Source organism: Macrotis lagotis, chromosome X (assembly GCF_037893015.1).
Source record: "Macrotis lagotis isolate mMagLag1 chromosome X, bilby.v1.9.chrom.fasta, whole genome shotgun sequence".
In the NCBI taxonomy this organism is placed as follows: domain Eukaryota; kingdom Metazoa; phylum Chordata; class Mammalia; order Peramelemorphia; family Peramelidae; genus Macrotis; species Macrotis lagotis.
Window position 1 is genome coordinate 226751757 of NC_133666.1, and position 22484 is coordinate 226774240.

At 33.8% G+C, this 22484-nt stretch overlaps 1 long non-coding RNA gene across 1 annotated transcript in view; it reads right to left on the reverse strand.

Annotated features, from left to right (window-relative positions):
- The window catches only part of LOC141500310 (uncharacterized), an 87752-nt gene that overhangs the window by 34717 nt on the left and 30551 nt on the right, over positions 1–22484 (reverse strand). Inside the window, exon 2 of the long non-coding RNA XR_012471906.1 lies at positions 1921–2086. This is a non-coding gene — a long non-coding RNA (uncharacterized LOC141500310). The remainder of the gene's footprint in view (positions 1–1920; positions 2087–22484) is intronic.

The following is a 22484-nucleotide window of genomic DNA, read 5'->3' on the forward strand; positions in this document are numbered from 1 at the left end:
AGAAAGAGGAAAAATTTATTTTTCTTTGTTTTGTTTTTTCCTTGCTCTGACCCATTTGATTCAAATATTTATGATGTTTTGTGGGCATGAAAGACACATTGTGCAAATTGCCCAAAACAAAGTGAAAACATCAAATTTATTGGCATACAATAAAGTTTGCAACTTTTTTTACATAACTAAGAAAACTTTTTAACATATTCCAAGTTATCCTTTTATGAATTCATTTATTTTATATAATTTTACATTGATTTCACAGTATTTTGACACATTCTTTAATTCTTCATCCTGAAACCCTGCTATACTGAATAGTAAACATAATTTTTATAATTAGCCCACTTTCTTAAGTGTAGTTTTGATTTTTAGCCCCTTTAGCAGTTTTATATTATAAGAGTTACCCGAACAATAAAGTGCATTTTCTTCAACTTTGGACAAACTTATCAACCTTGTATAATATGTGACATGGCATAAGTACATCTCTATGACTTTCTATAATTCTAGAGAGATTATACTTATAAATATGAATATATTGACCATAATTCAGCATTTCTTAATAAAAACAAGACTTTCTTGTTTACAAGAAGTAAACCCTAAAGATTTTAGTTGGTAGTTTACAATCTAATGAAGATGTCCAGATGTAACAGATTTGCCTGGATTTCCATCACTGATTTTGAGTGAATATAAAAGCATTTATCAAAAGTAAAAATAAATCTTCTTTTCTAATATTCAATATTCCAGGCTTTCTGTAATCTTCCTTTTAGCAAGTTTTTTTAAATTTCAGAGCAATAATCCAACTCCAAGAACTCTATATCACACTATAGAGAAATCCATAACAACTTCTATAGCTGCTAGATTTCTCTGAAGACCTTTGCTTGTTTTCTATGGCTCAGTAAAGTTGTTTCAGAGTAATTAATAATTTTTCAATTTTAATGTACTTTAATGTACTTTCAATTTTAATGTACTTTATTGTACTTTCATTTGCACTTATGTATGCTTGATATTGTTTCATGATGTACTTGAAAATCTTATAAACACTTGACTTCTTTACAAGAGTCAATGAAATAGCTCAATCATTTGAAGTATCTTCTTTAAGAGTTACAATTTTTGTACATTTTTCTTGGAGTAAGACCCATTCTTAGGAGAAACAGAATTAAAAACAAAACAACACCAACAAAAAGAGTGATGTAATACATGATGCAGCACAAATATCCAACATGCATGCAACCTAAAGGTAGAGACACCAACTTACTCCAATTGTAACTGGTCAAGATCACTCAATTTAAGTCAGTTTGGTGTCAATAGAAGTACTCAGGAATGACTATTGCTATCACAAAATAAGAGTATTTTCAAATTGTTCCACAAAATACAAATTGAAATGGGCATATTAATGCTCTACCCTTTCCTCCATCCTCCTCGAAGTCCATCCATATGAGCGCTTATGAATCACAGCACTGAAATCATTTAGTTTGCTTAAATTTAAAATCCTGAAATGTGAATAACATTTTTCAGTTAATTATTTTTAATTCTGTCACCTGATAGGCATTCAATAAATGTTTATTGATTGATATTGAATGAAAATTCTCTGGGCAGAGATATTTTCTATTGTTCTACAGCACATCCTATCCAATTCTTATTTTAATTGATTCCTTCAGTAAAGGAGTCAGTTCTTAGAGAGTTATGAGTTCAAGAGGGCCAGGTGTTACAGAGAAGAATATTCTGTGGGTTTTCACTGCATTTTATTTCATTTAAGTCCCGAGAACACTGAAACATATTTATCCTCATCTCTTGGAAAAATTCCTTAATCTTTTCTGATGTGTGACATAAGGACATCTTTATTTGGGACCTTCTGTAATTCTGGAACAACTTTGCTTGTTCCAAAATAGAAAGATATCCAGCAGGGGGGAGAAAAGGTTAAATACATACCTTGCTCTTTAGAAAAAAAAAAAAGAAAAAGGAAAACATAGAAGCAAAGTGATGGGTCAGTAGATCGACTCATTTGAATTATCTTAAGGGAATGAAACTCCTTTCTTGCCTCTTCTCAGCATCAGCCAAATGGCAGGTGGTGCAAGTCCAGTTCCCCAGTCAGTTCCTGTAAACAAAGTTGCTTATTTATAGCTGTGCTCTCAGTAATGTTCTCACAATCTCAGTCAGACAGCAACCCCAAGCCCCCAGACAACACCCAGACAACAGCAAGGAAAAAAAAAAAAAGAAAGAAATGAAGAACTTTGGAACACATTGACTTTGAACTCAGTGCTAGTCACTTGGCTTGGGTTGTTAGGTGTTAAATCAATGCATTGGAAAACACCTTTAAAATGAGCTTGGAGGTTACTCGCCAAAAAAGATTTAATAAGTGCCTGGCCTTGGACCCAAGACACTTACATAGTCATCTGATCTCCTAGAAATCAGGCAATAGGCCTAAAATAAATGGCTTTTTACATACAAGTTCTCCTTTCTAGTTTATTCTTCTGTTTGGTAGTCACCAAATCAGCCTTTTTTCTAGATCTCTGAGGGAAAGTGGATATACAAAAACCTAAATTCTCAAAATAAGTTTTTGCTTGCTTCAATTATTTAAATTACAGGAATTTGCTGGGGGGTTTGGTGGGGAGAAGAGCTTGTTATAAAAATAAGGAAAATAATAGGAAAAAATGGTATACATACTATTTTTCATAATATTTTCACATATAAATTTTTAGGTCTTTTTATTCTTTCTTATTCCCTTCTCTGAAACTATATTAATTGATTTCCATGGCTGTGAACTATCCTATTTCTCTGGCTTGGATCACCAACCTTCATTTCTTTATATGTTCCTCTTCCTTTGTCTCCCCCTAAATGTAAGTGCTTCCTATGAATTTGCTTAGTTCTTTTCTCTAGGTAATCTCTCTTAGAGATCTTCAATCTCATGAATTCACATTCCCATGTAAATGACTCCTAAATCCCTATCTTTGACCTCTCCAAAATTCACATCAATCAATCAATAAGCATTCATTAAGTACCAAGTGGGTAAGGATACTTTGTTGAATGCTGCAGATTCAATGCATGAAACAATTCTTAGTTGCATGGAATATGAATTCTAATACATGCATCTCCAACTGTATTCTGATAACATCCAGGTAAATGTGTCATTTGTCCCTCAATCTCACCAAAACCAAAATGAAAACTGCATTCTTTCTTTTTCAAAATAATCTTTTGACTGTGTTGTTTCTGCTAAGATTCCACCATCCTCTCTATTCTCATATTCAAAAATGTCAGTGTCCTCTGACTCCTCTCTCTTCTTTACTTCCACTTAGTTGCTGAGTGCTATTTCAAACTATATATCTCAAATCTGTTTCCTCTCTACCTGTCTGGATGCCACACCACCTTTATGTAGACTCTTAGTGCCCCTAAATCAGAGTATTATAATAATCTGTAAATAATATCTAACTAATATCTCAGTTATAACAAATACTTCACTATTTCTCCTACCTGCTTAATCTTTCAAAATCATAGGTATGATGCCGCCACTTCTTTCCTCATATTTTTATCATATGAAGTCTAGAATATTAACCTGATTCACAATCAAGATGGGAGGCTAAATTGGAACCATTTTATAGATTCCCTTGAATGCCAGATTAAGGAGTAGACAATGAGGCAGTGCATGTTGTATTTATATAGGAAAGTGAAATACTTGATAAATGCTAATTTATCTAATTAAGAATTCTTCTGGAAACATGACTCTCCCTACCTAATTCACAGACTCACCCATTCATTCAACTCCCCTATTATGTAATATTGTATTTAGTTCTGGATGTCACAGTTGAAAAGGGTTATTGACAAGCTGGAGTTTATGGGAGATGAGGGAATTTGAGGGAATTTGAAGCCAACTCATATGAGGTTGGAGAAAGGAACTGGGGTTGTTTAATCAGGAGGACTAAATTGCTACAAAATAGCTGACCTCAAATATTTTGAGGGTTTTTTTGCATGAAAGAGACATTAGATGTTTTTCATTGCACCAAAGCCTAGAACTGGGACCAATGGATGGGATAAATGAATGGATGAATGAGAGAGTATTCATTTTAAGTGTTTACTAGATACTAAATACTGGAATCACAAATAAAAAAATTTGAGGAATTCCCTGAACTAATGGGGAGATAAAACATATAAAGGATGGTAACCAGAGAAAGGTATTTTGGGAAATTTTCAGTAACAATGACTAGAACAAAGGGGAATAGATTGACATATTGTCTCCAGTAGCAATGGCAGTATTGATTTAGCTATCTTTGCAGACCTAGAGGTTATGCACCAAGTAGCAGGGAATGTGAGAAGATCATAGCAGGGTATCAAAGTGAAACATAGCTGATGCCGCATTAGGTACTCAGCAATCATCACAATGCAAGTTCCAGAAATGAAAGAGTTATGTGCTCCTGGGCAAGAACTCTGGTCTCAAGGTATAATAGCATGTCAATAGATGAGAAAATTGCCAGTGAAAAAGGGTGAAGTTATAGAGAGGTAAGTTTTAGCTAAATATAGCATAAGGAAAACTTTTGAACAATTAAAGTTGGCCAAAATGGAATGGGTGTGCTCTAGAGGAAATAGTCTATTATTGGAAGAGTTTTAGCAGAGACTAGATGACCACTACCAAAGATGAAACCCATATTTGTTTAAGAGATTGAACTAGATAAAATTTAGATAAGACTAAGATTCCATAGGGGATTTAAGAAAAAAAACTAAGTAGAAGAAAAACCCACCCACGGGAACTAGATTTAGATTTGATCTGCTAGAATATTTTAAGCAACCTATTTCATGAGGAATGACTGTAAGACTACTACATCAGGTTGTTTTTCCCCCATGCATCATATGCAAATATCAATATCAATAATAACTGGAATATACATGAAGTTCAAAGTTTGTAGAACATGTAATTTTCTTTGAACAGCAAACCTATAAGGCAGGTACCATGGGTTTTATTATCCACTTTTTATAGATGAAAATCCTGAGTTTCAGGGAGATTAAAGGCCAGAGCCAAAAGCATAAGAAGTCAATGTTGAATATGTCTTCCTTTCTGACTCAAAGTTTCATAGATTATTTGATAAAATCAAGAAAAACCAACTAAATCAGTTAAATATGAAAGTCCACAATGGAAGTGATATAATTTTAAAAGAAGTCAGGAACTATTATTCAATCTTTGAGATCAAAGAGGAAGCTATTTGAAAACTATATAAAAATGACCATAACATCATAAATATAGACAGAAGGTATCTATGGATCTAAAAAGGAATCTGATACATACACTCATTGTACAGAAAAAGAAACTAACACTCAGAGATTTAATCAACTTTCAAAGCATCACTCAAGTAATGAATAGCAGAAGTAGAATTTGAACCCATTTTTCACAATACCATTCTATCTTTAACATGGATGATATTTTTATTAATAAAAACAAACAATAAACTCAACACCCCACAAAAAGTAGTCAACTATCATGAAATTCAAAACTACAAATCCATATCACATGTGTACTTTTCATTGTCCATAAAATATGCATATGAATAGACATGCAAGGTATTAAATCTATCCTAAAGAGCTATCCTAAAATGTATCCTAGCATGCTGGATGGAACACTGGATAGAATACTTAGGGACAATTCATTTGGCTACAGATACTTGCTAACTGAGTGACCCTGGACATGTCATTTAATAGAGTTCCCCTCAGTTCTTCATCTGTAAAATGAGAGAAGGAAATGGCAAACCATACCAATATTACTGCCAAGAAAAATCCCAAATGGGGAATGAAGAATTAAACATGACTCAAAACTACTGAACAACAACAGACGAAAATGTGAGCCAGACAACTGATAGAGTGTTTAACATGAAGTCTGGAAGATGTAAAATTGAATCATGCCTCAAACACATGATCTTGAGAAAGTCACTTAAGCACCCTGTCTCATTTCCCCAATTTAAAAGAGTTGAAGCTGATGGTCTCTAAGGTCACTTCTAATTCTAAATATATGATTCCATGAAAAAGGAACAAAACAGAATTTTGCACATGATTTTCTCTACGACCAACACAACCTTTACTGCAATCATTGTGTGCAATTACCCGAAAACTGTTGATATCCCAGTTGTTATATTGCTTCTTGATTTCAAGAAAGCATTTTATTTGGTAGAGCAAATTTAAGTCTTGAAATTTCTCCTCTAATAAAGTATCTTCCATATTCATCTCAAAGAATGCCCTGATAGTTGCATAGTTGCATCTACAGATAGAACTATGCAGTAGTACTCTGAATTTCAATATTAAATGAGGTAGTAAATGGGCAATATGATTTTCAAAGTTTCCTCTAGAGAAATGCCTAACAAAATGATTCACTATTGATAGTGAGGTTTATATATATATATATATATATATATATATATATATATATATGTATATTATTATTAAGAAATTATCCTCTGCATTGACTTTAGGAGTCCTGCAAAGTTTCCATATGAATTCTATAACAGTGTAAGAGGATCCTCTAAAAAGATAAAATGACTTGAAAATGCACATAACCCTGATGTTGAGCAGAATATTTGGTATCCTCTTGGCCTAGTCCATTTAGTGTGTATATCTAGCTAGGTAAAGTATATACAATATTAGACCTGGATTCCAGTAGTAGAAGGATATCATGCTAGATTACAAGGTAAACTGAATTATGTTCAATGATTCCCTATCAGTAACACCTGCTTTTAGTAAAATTACTTTTTACCTGTGATCAGTCAAGAAACCCCATGATCTTGGAAGAAGCAAGATTTCAAATAACTCAAATAAAAATGGAAAGATTCTTTATGACCATATCCAAATTGTAGCATGCTGTCAATGACAACCTGTATGCCAAGAGACATAAAAAATTCTATAAACAAAAAAGAGAGATGGACTGGTCATATATTAAGAAGAGGAAACTATAGATAGCCTCAATAATAAATTGCTACTTCTCTACCCTCATCCCAGAATGAGAGACATAACCAGCTCATTGGGTACATCTTCTGTAGCAGTGTCACGGGAAAATGTTATAAAGAATCTCACAGAATGAAATGTAGTGAACTGTCATTGGCACCAATGGAAGGTATCATTACATCAAGGAAATCAGTGACCTACAAAACTTGCCTATACCATCTCACACTCTCTGGCTTAGCCTATGTATCATGATGAATTCTTCTCAATCCATTCCAACTAAAAGTCACAAAATTTGGGGATGTTTTGTTACTTGCCATGCTCCTTCATGAAAAAGGATAATTTCTCTCAGATATCAACAGCAAGGACTATATGTGGTTTCAGGGAGGAGTCATGAGGAATCTTTTCCTTATAATTCTGCTCCCACAAAAGGGAGGGAATGTGTGTGTGTGTGTGTGTGTGTGTGTGTGTGTGTGTGTGACCTAATCTCTGATTTCATTAGTATATGGGACTTTTTCTGAGAAACAAGAGATTATGTGATTATCTAGAATCACACAGTTAGTGTGCCTCAGAGGCAAGATTTAAATCTCTTTTCTTTATTCCATATCTTTAGCCATTATGCTATACTTCCTCTCAATAATACTTCTGTTATTGTTGCCATTGAGTCATTTTTTAACTGCATCCAACTTTTCATGATCCCATTTGGAATTTTCTACATAGAGATATGAATGACTCAACATTTTCTTCTCCAGCTAATTTTACAGATGAGGAACTGTAACAAACAGGGTTAAGTGATTTACCCAGGGTCACAGAGTAAGTGTCTGAAGTTAGATTTGAAATCAGGAAGATGAGTCTTCTTGACCCTTAATATTAAAAACAATAGCCTAAATCATAAATATATAATATAAATACATATACATGTTTGCATATATATTATATATTTATATTTTACATATATATGTACAGATATACATATATACATATATATATACATATATATATATATGTATATATATATATATAGTGGGAGACAGACGGACAAAGACTGAAGGATAGAGAGAGGAGATGCTTTAAAAATAACCTACAATAACCTAGTAAGGTAGGCAGTTTGAGCATTTTTTACTTCCATCTTACTGATAAGGAAACTCAGACCCAGAGAGGGAGAATATTTTACCCATGATATGCTTAGTGACTGAGCTCAAAGTTCTTGGTTTTATGAACATTTATGTAAAGTTGTGTAAGAATGCAATGAAGTTTATCTTTTGGAACACTAATTCCAAAATTTATTTTGGTTTTGTTTCTATATGATGATGTCTCCAGGTATTTAAGCAAATGTTAGAAAATGTTTTCCCCTAAGTTATTAAAATAAAGTAAACTTTATTTTCAAAATCTCTATAGCTTTTCCACTCTCCTGAAGCATGATAATTCTATAAAATTTAGGACTATTGCTCTGAAGTCATGACAGAGCTGAAGAGAAATACCTCTTGTATTTCTATTTTGTTCTAAAATGAGAAATAGGGAATCTTTACATGATGCAAAAATAACCAACTTGTAAAAACTGAGAAGTTTTACAAGGGAAGAATAATGAGAAATGAACCAAAAATATCATTCTCCCTATAATGAGGTGGGTTGAAAAAACTAAACCCTAAGGTTCTTTCCATGTAGGATTCTTTTGATGCAAGCATTATTAATCTGGAAACTATTTTACAAATATTACATCAAAAGTGAGCTATCAGCATGCCATTTGCTTGTAACTATAACATCTCTAAGGTGTTTTGCTTTTTTTGTTTTTTTCCAAATGTCTCACGATTATCTGAGAGCAGAAACTATAATAACAAAACACCAGGACAATAAACTTAAGATGCTGTGGTCAAATCTTAATATGCAAGACAATACATTGTCTTTTTTTTAATAGTCTTCATTTTCACTTAGTATAAGTACCATTTAACCAATCTCCAATGTTTGAGAACTTGAGGTTATCTATAATTTTTTCTTTTTCTTTATCTCTCTTTCAATCTGTCCACAAATCATGTAGATGCTTTTCTGTGGCATCTATAGTTGCCTCCTGCCTATTTTACCTACAGCTAGCCTCGCATGAGCCCCCATCATTACCCTCCAGGACTGCTACAACCATCTCCTAAAATTTTCCAATCTTTACTTTTTATCCCCTCATCTCAAATCCACAGTCAAGTCAATCTTCTTTAGATACAAATCTAGTCTGGTCACTGGAGTGTTCCCCAAACATTTATGACTCTGTATTATCTATCTAGGGAAAGTTTATATTTCTTTACCTAACTTTTGGAACCCTCAAAAGTCTTGTACTACTTTACCTCATCTCCTATAACCATCTCCTTCATATGTTCTAGTCAAGCTCTATTCATCAAACATACACAGTGTTTCCATGTCTTTGAACCTTTCCTTATGCCCACAAAATCTTGCTTCTCTTTCTCCCCTTGTGAATTCCTACCGCAGCTATTTCCATCTTGAAGCCTTCTCTCATGTACCATTCCCTTTTGACAGTTCTCATGGACCTTAGATAGCATTTTGTTGCACAGTCCCCTGATGCACCTATCATTTAATACTTTTTAACATAGTTACTCATTTTCATATCTTCTACAGTCTCATACTTATTGACTAGATGGTAAGCTCCTTGACAGCAGCAAGTAAAGTCTAAAACTCCCCTAGTCCTAAACAGGGCAGTCAACATACAATAGGTGCTTAATTAATGTTTATTGAATAATAATAAGTGAATGTGCATAGTAGATTCTCAAATTCTCTGAATCAAAATTACATTTAGCTGGTCTTAAATGAGGCTGTTTGATCCCATTAGAAAAATAAATATGATGAAATCCATTTTGTAAATTGTTTTATTTTTAAATTCTATAGGTAACACTATAGCATTCAGGTCATTTTTTAAACTTTTGTCTTCAATGCATGACCAGCTCATGCTTTTTTTTTAATTAATATATTTCCTCCTGGATAGCATCTTTTACAGCCCTGCTTGTGAATAAGTTATCAATGCTAATAGGCTACAACCTGCATCTATCCATCAAGTATCTCTTTGTTGCCCACTGGGTCATCCACAGTTTTGATTCTTCGGAGATTTTAGTGTTCTATGATTTACAACCAAATTGCATTTACCAGAATGTTAGTTTTAGCAAATATGGAATTTTTGTGCCAGAAAGCAACTTGAGATCATGAAAAGAACTGTGAATTTTCTAAGGCCAATCCAAATTTCTGTTATTACATTCTGGGGCTCAGTTAACTACACATTTACAATGCCTGTGCCAGTTAGAATAACACAAGTTAAGCTAACATGATGGCCTGTAATCTAGCTGTGCCTCATAGCCTGGATATTCTTCATCTGTATTCATCTATGGAACTCTCTTTTTAGGATAGTGAGAGAGCACTTGGTTGTCTCACTGGCTACAGAAAGAATAGGATTATCAGGATAGTTGAAATTATAGAAAACATGACAGGCAGTACTAGACAGAATCTAGGATCCTAATTTGTAAAAAAATGAAAGAAAATAGTAGTGCATGGGGAGGGATTCTAAAATAGATAATTAAAGAGATAATTAGTGAATATCAAAAAAGGAAGCACTGATTACCAATACCTGGAACAGCAACATCAAGGATACAATTGTACAAGTTAAAATTTATTCCAATATCTTTTCTTTAAAAAAAAAATTACTAACAAGTAAATCAGGAAATATAATCTAGATTTTAAAATTTGATAAAATTTGTCATCCTTTGTTTGTTAAAAAAAAAAGATGAAGACATTACCAGACTATAATACAGTCAAATGAATTTGGAAGCTTTATGTCTCAAAGAATATTCTTTAATGATTCAATGTCAACTTGGGATAGAGTTCTCTAATGGATTGTCCCAGGAATCAGACCTGTTTATTGACTTTGATAAAGACATAGATGCCACGATCCCTAAGTTTGCTTATGACATAAAGAATAGTTACTTAATACACTTATGATGTACACTCAGATGACACTCAGACATTCAAGATGACTTTCAAAACCTAAAAAGACTTTGTACAGTAGATAGAGCACTGGTCCTAGAGACAGGAGGACCTGAGTTCAAATTTGACCTCAGACACATAATACTTACTTAGATATATGACCTTGGGCAAGTCACTTAACTCCATTGCCTTGCCAAAAAAAAAGATTTTAGCAAGATAAAACATTTGGTTTATGATAATCAGATGAAATTTAATGCCAGTAAATGTAAAGTCTTATACTTGGGTTCAAAAAATTAACTTCCCAGGAATAGGATGAAGGATGTGTGATTAGCAGCTTCTTTGAAAAAAGAACTGGGGAACTGAGTCAACTATAAGTTTGATTTAGTCAGAAGTATTACTTACAAATCAAAGAAACTAATGTAGTAAGTAAGCTACATTGAGAATTATATCTTCCAGGAATAAGGAGGCAACTCCTGAATTAGATAGGTGACACAGTGGATATGAGGTTAGATCTGGAGTCAAGTTCAAATCTATCTTCAAATATTTATTAGCTGTGTGACCCTGGACAAGATGCATGAGGTTCCTCTGCCACAGTTTCCTCATCTGTAAGATAGGAATAATAATAGTTTTGAACTGCTAGGATTGTTTTAAGGATAAGATGAGACAAAATATAGTGTTTTATAAATCTTAAATAACTATATAAATGCTTTCTATTTTATGGTCCATCTGTACTTTGTTCTTATCAGCATACATTTAAAATAACATGTTTGGTTCTGGGCAGCATGTTTTAGGAAGACATTGATACTTTGGAGAACATCCTGAAGAGAGCATGCAGGGTGATGAAGAGTTGTGTCATATGAAAGATAGTCAAAAAAATAGCCTAGAAAAGAGAGGATTAACTTGAGATTGACTGTGAAGCAGAATGATGGTTATCTTCAAGTATCTGAAGGACTTTCTTATAGACAAGGGATTAGACTTTTACTATTTGTCCCAGGAGGGGACAGAGGAAACAGAAGAAACTGCTAAGGGACAAATTTGGTCTTGATGACACAACAAAAGGAATCTACAAATAGAGTTGTACAGAGTTTTGGGAGTGCCTCTTCTCTCAAAGTCTTCAAGTAAAAGCAATATAGCTATTTCCTGGATATGTTATGGTGGGGATTCCTTTCATGTATACATTGGATTTTCCCCTTTCAATTCCTAAATTCTGAGATTCTGTTATTTCATTAAAATGCTAAGGTATTACTGTATTTCAAGTTATCACAATGTCAATCTCAGATAGAAAAATTTGGAGGATTTCATAATTTATAAGAAATACCTTCACCTCTTACAATTTATGGAGATTATTCTCTAAATCTAAAATATAGGCAAATCCCTGTGCATACTGTTCTATGTATATTGAATTAGATAATATTCTTGGCAAAGGTATTATTCTCTCATTTCAATTGTGTCCAATACTTCATGATGTCATTTGGGGTTTTCTTGGCAGAGATATTGGAGGAGTTTACCAATTTTTTCTCCAGTTCATTTTCCATATGAAAAAACTGAGATAGACAGGATTAACTTGCCAGAGTTACACAGGCAGTAAGTGTCTCAGGCTAAATTTGAACTCAGGTCTTCCTGACCAGACCCAGTCCTCTATTCATTGTGCTATCTGTTTGGTATGAACCAAGAATAAGTAGACTTCCTGAAGAAATAATTATGGATCACATCTTTAATATTTCATCATTAAAGATGAAGGGCAATATGACTAAAAGATGAAGAGAATATGAGATAATTTTGTGTTTATTGTTTTTGATTATGAAAAAGCATTTGAATTAGAGGATCAGGACAGTGCTTTATAGATTCTTTTATTTTCATTTATTTATTTATTTGTATATTTACACATTACTAAAATAGTCTTGTTGCAATAGTAAACATAATCCTCCCTCCCCCTCCCCACAAAAAATAGGAAAACGTCAGGAAAAATAAAGTGAGAGGAAAAAGAAAAAAATGTACTTCATGCTGTGTGCATATACCATCACATCTCTCCCTAGTTTGGATTACATTCTTTATCATGTCTATTGAAGAAGTTGCTTCCATATTTTTTCCCACAGTTCCTATTTCTAATTGTATTTCCCTCCACCCATTCTTCCCCCCAATCCCATTTATTTTATTCTTTCTCTCCTTTCACATTGTCCCTCTTCAAAAGTGTGCTATGGGGCAGCCAAGTAGTGCATAGGTCAAAGCACTGACCCTGGGAGAGTAGTTTCTTTTACAAGAAAGTGTTTTCCATCCACCTTCAGGATTCCTTAGATGATGTAACAACAGAAAAGACTCCAAAAACTGATAATAGTTGTCAGGTGAGACAGAATAGGGAGTTGCATCCTCAAGAAACTGTGATGTAGGATAGAAAGTCCAGGCTGAGGAATGATTCCCTACAATATAACATTATGCTGATTGCATCAAATCCCAAAAAATCACAGAATTTTCTAGATAAGATCTATAATCATTCAAAGGAATTTGGCCTATCCATCTACACAGGAGACACCAAATGGATAACTAATGCCTATGACCTAGATTTCACCATACATTTGAAAAAAGATCAAGTAGGGCTTGTCCTATAGAATATATATCTGGGACAGACACTACACATTGTGACTGGATCACAGATACTTTGAAGAATTGGAGTATATATGTAAGACAAAGAGTACGTTGATGCCATATTTATGGTCCTATTTGAGCTCTTCATGGAATTTTTTCTTCCACTTTATTCTCTTCTAATAACACTGGCATGTAAGTTCTAGTTGCTTTCCTGGTGGTCTTATACTTATCATAGGGAATGCAGCCAACAATCAGGTAACTACCACTGTATTTCCAAAATGGTGCATAAAATATTAAATTTTAGAGAAAATCAAGCCATCAAACTGACATGGCAGACAAAGCTTGGTGTTTCATCATAGAAAGAATTTGAATACATTTAACTACCTAAAATCTAAAGTCCAGATAGTTCAAGGTATTGCGCAACTGATATAGTGCACATAAACTGAAAATTATTACTTTAGATTCTGTGAAATTTTACCTTTTTTCTTTAGTAGAGACTAAGGAAGCTAGACTGACAGAAGAGTGATGTTAAGTGACTGAAGGACAAGCACCTGTAAAATTAGTTGTAGAACCCAAATGAAAGCTCAGAATTCTTCATTTTCAACCAGTATTCAAGGTAAAAGGCCATTGTTTGTAATTGTTGTTTTTTATTTTCTACCCCCACACCCAACCCCACAGCTGAAGCATACACAGTAGACTTATAACCATTTCTGGAAGAACTCAAAGGAAGGGAAGCATCTGATGGAGCATGTGTACCCTGCTCAAGAAGAGCATGTTATTTTCAAAGGTCTAAGATATGAGTCAGTGATTAGAAACAAAAGTTTCTTCTCTCCTACACCCGTATAAATATCTGTCTAAATTTTGATCTGTGCTCTACTGAAGAACATGACTAGCATTCACCTTGACACGCCTAGTTATAGTTTACTCTAAAAAGACATGTTTGTCTTTAGAAAATGTGTACGAAACAAAAACACAACATGTACATGAAGAAAATTCAACAAGACTTCATAAAAAGGACTTTGAACTTTCTTTGAAAACAGACAAAAGAGAGCTCTTTTGAAAATACCCACTGACTTTCATTTCATAGTTTCTTTTTTATATGCAGTGTATGAATCAATAAAATTGCCTGCTATTTAAGAAAATGACAGATTAAAGACAAGTTAAAATATTAAATTGAATTCATTACTTTAACGAATTTTAAAGGAATCCCTGAAACCTGCCAATAAGAAGACATTGAAGACAAAACTTATCCAAAAATAAGTGCTGAGAAGTCACTAAATTAGAAAATAATTCTCTAAAAGTATAGAATATTTGTTGAATTTATCTTCCTTGAGTTACAGGACTAAGATCCCCTTCAACAGACATTTAATAAGTGCTCATTAGGTAAATTTGACAACTTTCCTGTCAAGGAACAGACTTATAGAAGGTATGTGGACTAAGTCTAAATCTTCTTTTATAAACCTCTATCACCTCACTTTTTCTTGTTCCTTCTACTTCCTTTTCCTTTAACCTTATTGGATGGGTGGTTGGTGGTCAGTGGAGAGGAGATGCAGCATTAACAGGAAAGGACAATGATTCCAGGCTGGACCTGGGTCAAAAGAATTAATTTAGTGGTCTCTTCTCTTGACTCTGTAGCAAAAAGGCCAAACTAAACAAAAAAGCAACCTACCAGACATCCTGGGGGCAATTTGTTGTATTTGATGAGTAGAACTACATAATTGAAATAACAAAATGTCTCTCTGTTTTCTACAGTGATGCCAATAGTATTTTTCTAAAAAATAGTCAAAGAGCTGTGAGTAGGAGTGACCAAAAAATGGAGATAGCCTACCCACAACCACAAAGCAAGAGTCAAGGATGGGAGCATGATTGCTTCCCTGACATTTTATGGAGATGGCTGACCAAGAACACCCAAGTCCAGAGTTATTAGGAATATGCATGAAGAGAGGTTGGTAGCCCACAGAAAAAGTTTTGCATTATTTTGATTTCTTTTCATCAAGAGTCAAAAAAGCAAAAGTGAGTTTTCAATCAAGAATATTTTATAATTTGTGTTCATAATCAAAGAAAAAAATTCTTGATAATGATAGGTGAGGTGTAGATAGTAAAAGAATCGGGAAAAGATCATCTTTATGTAAGGAAAACTCCACAAGTGGGTAGATAATGAGATGTAATTGATTATTGACAGTTTTACATAAATAAAAAAGGCATGTGGATCATAAAGTTAAAAGGCTTCCCTTTCTTCACTTAGGCTCTATTTCTGCTCAGAGTCATTTGCCTATCAATTGGGAGAGGGTCTTAAGAAATGAAATTAGCCCAACTTTCATGCAGTTCCTTTGGTGCTTCTTTGATACAATCCTCCAAATGAGTTCTATGGACATGGGTACATAACAGAGAGTTTCTAACTCTAAGAAAATTGTATAGGGATATAGACTTCATATCAGCACCAGTCTCCAGCAGTAAAAAGAATAGACTTAATCTTACCCTGGGTCATTCTATTTGGCTAGTCTGGCTGCCCTTTCCCTATTTGGTGTCTTTTGGTAAGGAGTGTGCTGGAAATGTTTAACAAATGACTTTGAAAAGAGATATACTTTTAGTTTTAGTCTGCATCATGAACATTTTCCATCAATTTTCTAGATTCAAACTCTGATTTATTGCTTTTGTCAGTGTCTGAAGGGTATATGCTCACATTGAAAATTTAACAATTGGCTCTCTAGATTCAGTATTAAATAACCCTAGTAGTTTATGCTGGGAATATAGATCCAAAAGCTATTCATTAAAAGAGTTTTCAGGATGCTTTAATCAGAAAGAGGCTTTCTGCTAGTAATAGCAGAGAGAAAAGAAGTCTATGAAAACAGCAAAGCAATGAACAGCAAAGTTAACTCATCTACTGGACTGCAAGCAAATATCTAGAAAAGATCAGCAGAAAGTGATTTGGGATCATCATAAGAGATCCCCTAAAGAATCTAAGGTGTGAAATAACATTTTTACTTTATATGTGCCATGAACACACTTGACCCATGTGTGCATGCTCTCCATGTATGTTCCCTGTTATCTGCCCAGCACCACACTGATAATCTATTTGCCTCATGTGCCTTTTGGGGAAGGAGAGAAATAATCTCTTGTCATTTTATTTTCTATAATTTTTACTTAAATGTATTTTTAAAAAAAATTCCTAAGATAAGGTTAATTGGTTAAAGTAAGGATATTAGTTGGAGGCTTTAGTTTTGAATAACTCCTAATCCATTGTGCATGATAAACTGAAGGTATTTTTTCCTCTGGTCCTGGCTGTGATATGAAGTCAGATGCTATGTATAAAGAAATAGAAGGCAGTATGTCTCAGTTTCCCCATCTGTAAAATAAGTTGGAGATGAAAATGATAAACCATCCAAATAGGATCATAAAGAGTCAGATATAACTGAAAAAAATAATTGAATAACAAAAGCATGGCATAGATGAAAAATAAGGGCCCTAGCCTTAAATAACTCTCCTTTTTCCTTCAAAATTTATCTTCGTGAAATAAGTATTATTCACTCCAAGTTACAATTGAGGATACTGAGGTTCAGTGGTAGAAAGTGATTTGTGATCAGTACCAGATCTTAAATACCAGAAATTTTCAGAATTTAAATAGTTCTCTACCAGAGACAATATTTGAACCCAGATCTTATTTTATTCTAAATTTAACCTCTTTCCACTACCCAAAACTCCATCAATTGTAATTGTAAAATCAGTATACTTCCTATTATTCTGTCATTCTAATATAGCTGAAAATCTCCATCAGCTGACACTCCCACATTTCTATAATACAATGATACCTCATAATAAATACACTGATTCCAATAAGATTCTGAAATGTCTTCTGAATAATAAAAATTAAAACATATTCATTGATGCTTGTATACTATAAGTATATTGTAATGACATTCTAATTCTTTGAAGATTCACAAAGATCCAATATCAGAATATGTGGTTAACCAAAATTACTATGATTCATTTCTCTTTCCTCTGAAATGAAAAATTTGTAAGTTAGGTAGATCTTTTCCTCTCAGATATCTTTACAAATGGACAAGGTTACAGTTTTAAAATCATAGTTAAGTTTCACAGTGCTTTCATATGATTATCATATTATTTAATCATCCCAACATTGTGAGATACTTTGAATAAATATCATAATCCTGTATTACAAATGAAGACAGATTTCTAAAAGAAACTAAAAAGTAAAATGCCCCAGGTCACATAATTTCTAAATAGAAGATGAACAGGGAGGGAGGGAGGAAGAAGGAAGAAAGGAAGGAAGGAAGGAAGGAAGGAAGGAAGGAAGGAAGGAAGGAAGGAAGGAAGGAAGGAAGGAAGGAAGGAAGGAAGGAAGGAAGGAAGGAAGGGGAAAAGAGGACAAGGAAAAAAAGTAAAGAGGGAGAGGGAGAGAAAGAGGAGAGAGATAGATAGTGTAATTGGAATGGGAGAAGGTGGTGATAGGAAAAGAGGTGAGTGATTCTTAGCTTTTATTCAGTCTCCCAAGATGACATTTCTATAAGGATTGAAGGTCAAGCTATTTTCACACATTCTGTCAATTTAGTTTCATACTTCTGTTTTTATAGGGAGGATGTCATCATCTCCTGGTTCCAGAATTGAATATAAGTAGATTCCAAAGTGAAATCTGCGTATGTCTGTGTAATTCCTTGGGGAAAGTCTCTAATTTATTTGAGAGTATTTTACAGGCTTCAGAAAAATTAATGTTTCATTGTAACCTGGGAAATAATTAAATAACTTAGTGGCAACTTAATGGCAGTCTCAAAACATCATGAGTAGTATTAGATTAATTTTTTGATTATTACAAATGCACACTTTTTGTCATTTATGCAATACGTGTGTATATATATACAGAATATATGTAATATGTATATGTTTGTAGTAATGTATAAATTTTTTAATTGACAAAAATACAAGATTCACTCAAAAATGACTGTCTTCTAACTATCTAATAAATCCCAAATTCTTCAGCCTTTAGAGTACTAAAGAACCTCTCCAATCTGGCATTAACCTGTATCTCCCATCTTAATCTCTCAAGAGGCAACATAGAATGAATTGACAGCAGCATCAGAGTCAGGAAGACCTGAGTGTGAGTCCAAGTTCTGAAACATACTGGCTATGTGACTCTGGGCAAGTTCTATGACCTTTTAATATTCCAAACAACTCTTTAAGTCTCTGACTAGTGGGGCAGTTGAAGATGTGTTTTGGCATAGGGAGGTGTATAACTATACCAATGAAATCACAAATTCAGACTTGCAACCCTCCAAAAAAAAAAAAAAAAGGAAAAGAACCATACTACTTGCCTTCAGGTATCCTACAAGTTTCCCATCTGGAAAACTGAGAATTCTACAAATATGTCCCTCACTTTCCCATCTACATGTTTTTGCCCAAAGAATTCCTTCTCCCTGGAATACCTTATCTCTATCTCTACCTATAGAAATCATATCCATGATTCATAGGTACTAAAATACCATTTCCTCCATAAAGCCTTTCCTGTTACTCCCTAGTTGAACAATTCTTTCTCAGTCTTTTTTTTTTTTTTTTTTGCTTTTTCTTTTCTATGCCTCTCAAGAGGGTGTTGTTCAGTTTTCAATCATTTCTGACTCTTTGTGGCACTATTTGAAGTTCTCTAGGCAAAGATACTGGATTTGTTGGCCATTTCCTTCTTCAGTCCATTGTGTAGATGAGGAAAGTGAAGCCAACAGGGTTAAGTGATTTACACAGGGTCACAGAACAAGTACATGTCTGAGATCTAATTTGAAATTAAGAAGATGAATATTCCTGACTCCAGTCCTAGCATCCTATCCACTTTGTCCTCTAGTTGTCCATGCCTGTCATGCTTTTCTTATAATATTTTTTATTATAGTTATTATTGTAACTTTCTTATCTCCTTTGTTAACTACTGAAGTTAATGCTATTTATCTGTATACTCTCTCAGATCTTGACACACAAGAAGCCTTTTGTAAATGTTTGATGAATTATTTGTTATATGACCAGAGACATAAACTGAGCAAAAGTTCATATGCAATTATTTTATTTCTCTATGTCCTTTTCTTTCCTACTAGTCTTTAAATAGACCCATACTTCATGATTAGAACACTCATCCCTATTGAACATCCACTCGATACTATACCATGGTGTGCTCTACAGTAGTCATTAGCTGTATTCTTGATCATACTTAATTAGGAGTATTTATTGAATGTGTTTTGGGTATGGTTATGATTTTGTGAGATCCCAAAGGGACCAGCTATTTTCTTTCTATCATGTCAATGTTTTTCACTTTATGACTTCTAATTTATCAGATCCACTGAATTTTTCACTGCAGGCAGTGCTTTCATAGATATGTGATTTTTTTTAACATCAGATCCACACCCTAACCCCTACTTAAAATATTCCATTTTTTGTATCTAGAACCCAAAGATAAACTATTTGAACTCTGTGCCTTAAGGTGAGTTATTCATGACCAGAATTGTTTAAGATTGATAATGATGTATTATGGATTCTAGACAAATTGCAACTATATTCCTTTAAACATGGGCTTCTCTGAGACATAATGTAACATAATAAATGGTTGTGTCCTCAGACTTTTCTCTCTAGGATTTTATTTCAAATTGAACACATCCAGTGAAATAACTATTCTAGATATATCCATGTTGAGTGTTCCAGTTCTGATAAGAAGAGATTTAAGGTTCTTAATTTTCTTTAATGGTTACTTGATTCTTCATCTCTTTTTACGGCTAGAGGGGATTATTTGAAAGGAAAGAAAATAATGCCTCATTAATGACTTTTGGAGTTGAATATCAACTATTTTCTATTCAAGAAGTGAGATTAAGTAGAGTACATTATATACATTGGAGAAATTCTGCTTGCCTAAAAATTTGGCAATCAACATTCCCCAGCCCATTTTCCATTTTTATGTGTTTTCAATTTCCCAAGATTTAATGACAAAATTCAAATTTTCAGTTGCTTCCAGTTTAGCTTTTCCTTGAGGCATTTCAAAGTGCTCAAAACAATTAACAAAGATGAACAAATAGACAAGGGTGAGTTTCTTTTCAGTCGCTTACTATTTGGTTTGCTCATGTGCCATTTCTGTGACCTCTGCTAATCACCACAAGCACAAGGCTTTCACTGTGCATAGTCAAGACTAGACATGTGTGGTGGGATACAGTCAAAATATTAATTTAGACATTTGGAAATCATCACTTTCTTGAGAAAATATAAGATAGAGTGCATTAGTTTTCAGCTGAGTTTGATTCCTGTGTTCATGGATTGCTCAACCCTGTTAAAGTCAGTAAATGTCAAACTCTTGAGCTATGGGCTAGACGACATTGCCCAATAACCACAATTAAGGTTTCCAGCATCTGCAGTTCCTCTTTTGCAAATCTGAATTCTTCTTCCTAGGCTATCCCTTATATACATTATTCATGTTCATGTTGAAATAGTGATAATTTATGAGGCTGGTTCAGTATTTCTGTATTGCATTGGAAATCACAGACCAACTAATAGAAGGGAATCTTAAACCAGGAAATTACTTCATAAATGCTTTTACAAAATATATTAATGCTCTTATGCTGCTTTCTTCTTGAATTTGCATAGGATAATATTTTATTTCCTATTTGATATGCCTGAAGCATCATTCTCAGATACTAACCATCCACTTGAAGCTCTTTCATGTATTTTCCACCAATGTCTCGTTGCCAGATATTTTCTACAAATACCTGCCCTAATTCCACTGCTCTCACTAGGAGAGTCACTAGGACAATCTGTATCTGTTCCTATCTTCTCCTGGTTTTCTCTCATATGCAATTGGCATGTAAAATATTTCTTCTTTCCTATGTTCCCTTCTTTTCTATAATTCAAAGAACACTTGAGATCCCACATCCAAATGAATCATTTCTTAACCAAAATCATAGAAGTAATTCTCCCTAATTTGCTCCCTCCTTTTCAGGAAATTGAGCTCACACATTTCACTCTTTACTACTTAATACACTTTTCTTAATGATATTAATGCCTATATATGTACATCAGTCAAAAAAAAGAGTAAGCCATAAAACCAGGGTCGAAAGTATGATTAGAAGAAAAATTGTCCTCCTTCTCACTTCAGTCCATCTTACTTTCATTAGATATTTCGATGGAAATCTATATTTGTTTGGAAGATAGAAGTTTTTTGCTCGGGGCATTTAATTGTTCTCCCATTAATCTATTAATATAGAAGTAGTAGGCTTTAAAGATGGAAAAGGAGTGAAGAAACTTCATTGCTTGATGTGGAAGAGAATATTGTAGACAAAATGAAAATTTAAAATTAATATTTGATTTGCTTTTTCCCATATTCAGGAACTTTTAGTTTTGTCTACATCTGAACCATTTCCTACTGAATACTTATCCCTGAATAGCATCAGTCATTCATGGGACCAAATATTTGATAGTGATGTACAAATTCCAAGACCAATGATGAAACCAAAGAATTTCATTATGTACCTTGGGGTGCAGTTTTATATTTCAGCAGCTTAAAACATCAGAATTTCTATTCTAGAGATTTAAGGTGAATAGATTCTGATCTTAGAGGGGAAAATTCACTCTGACCTCACAGATTTATTCTAAGGACATCTCCTAGTGTATTCCTCAAAGTGGCTGGACCATAAATTTAGCAATGCTCAAAAAGAATCCAAAGGTTTTCACCCACTCCTTCTATGCAGACCACAGTTGTCTTCTGTAATCCCTTTTCTTTCTCCCTCCCATAAACAACAGCTGCAATCACTATGTACAACCCACCCCCTTTCTCTCCTCCATTCCTTCCCCTTCATTCCTGCCCTCTTTCCAACTTCCTATTCTTCCAGTCTCAACAAAAGCTGCTAAGTCACTCCTTAGGCAGGCACTAGAGGGTGCCAAAAAGTAACCTTCCTTTGGAGGACCATAGAATCCTAGCCATTGTTCACTGAGTTGGAAGTCCTCACCAAAGAACGATTATTGAGAACCTACTATATGAAAATGATTGTGGAAGA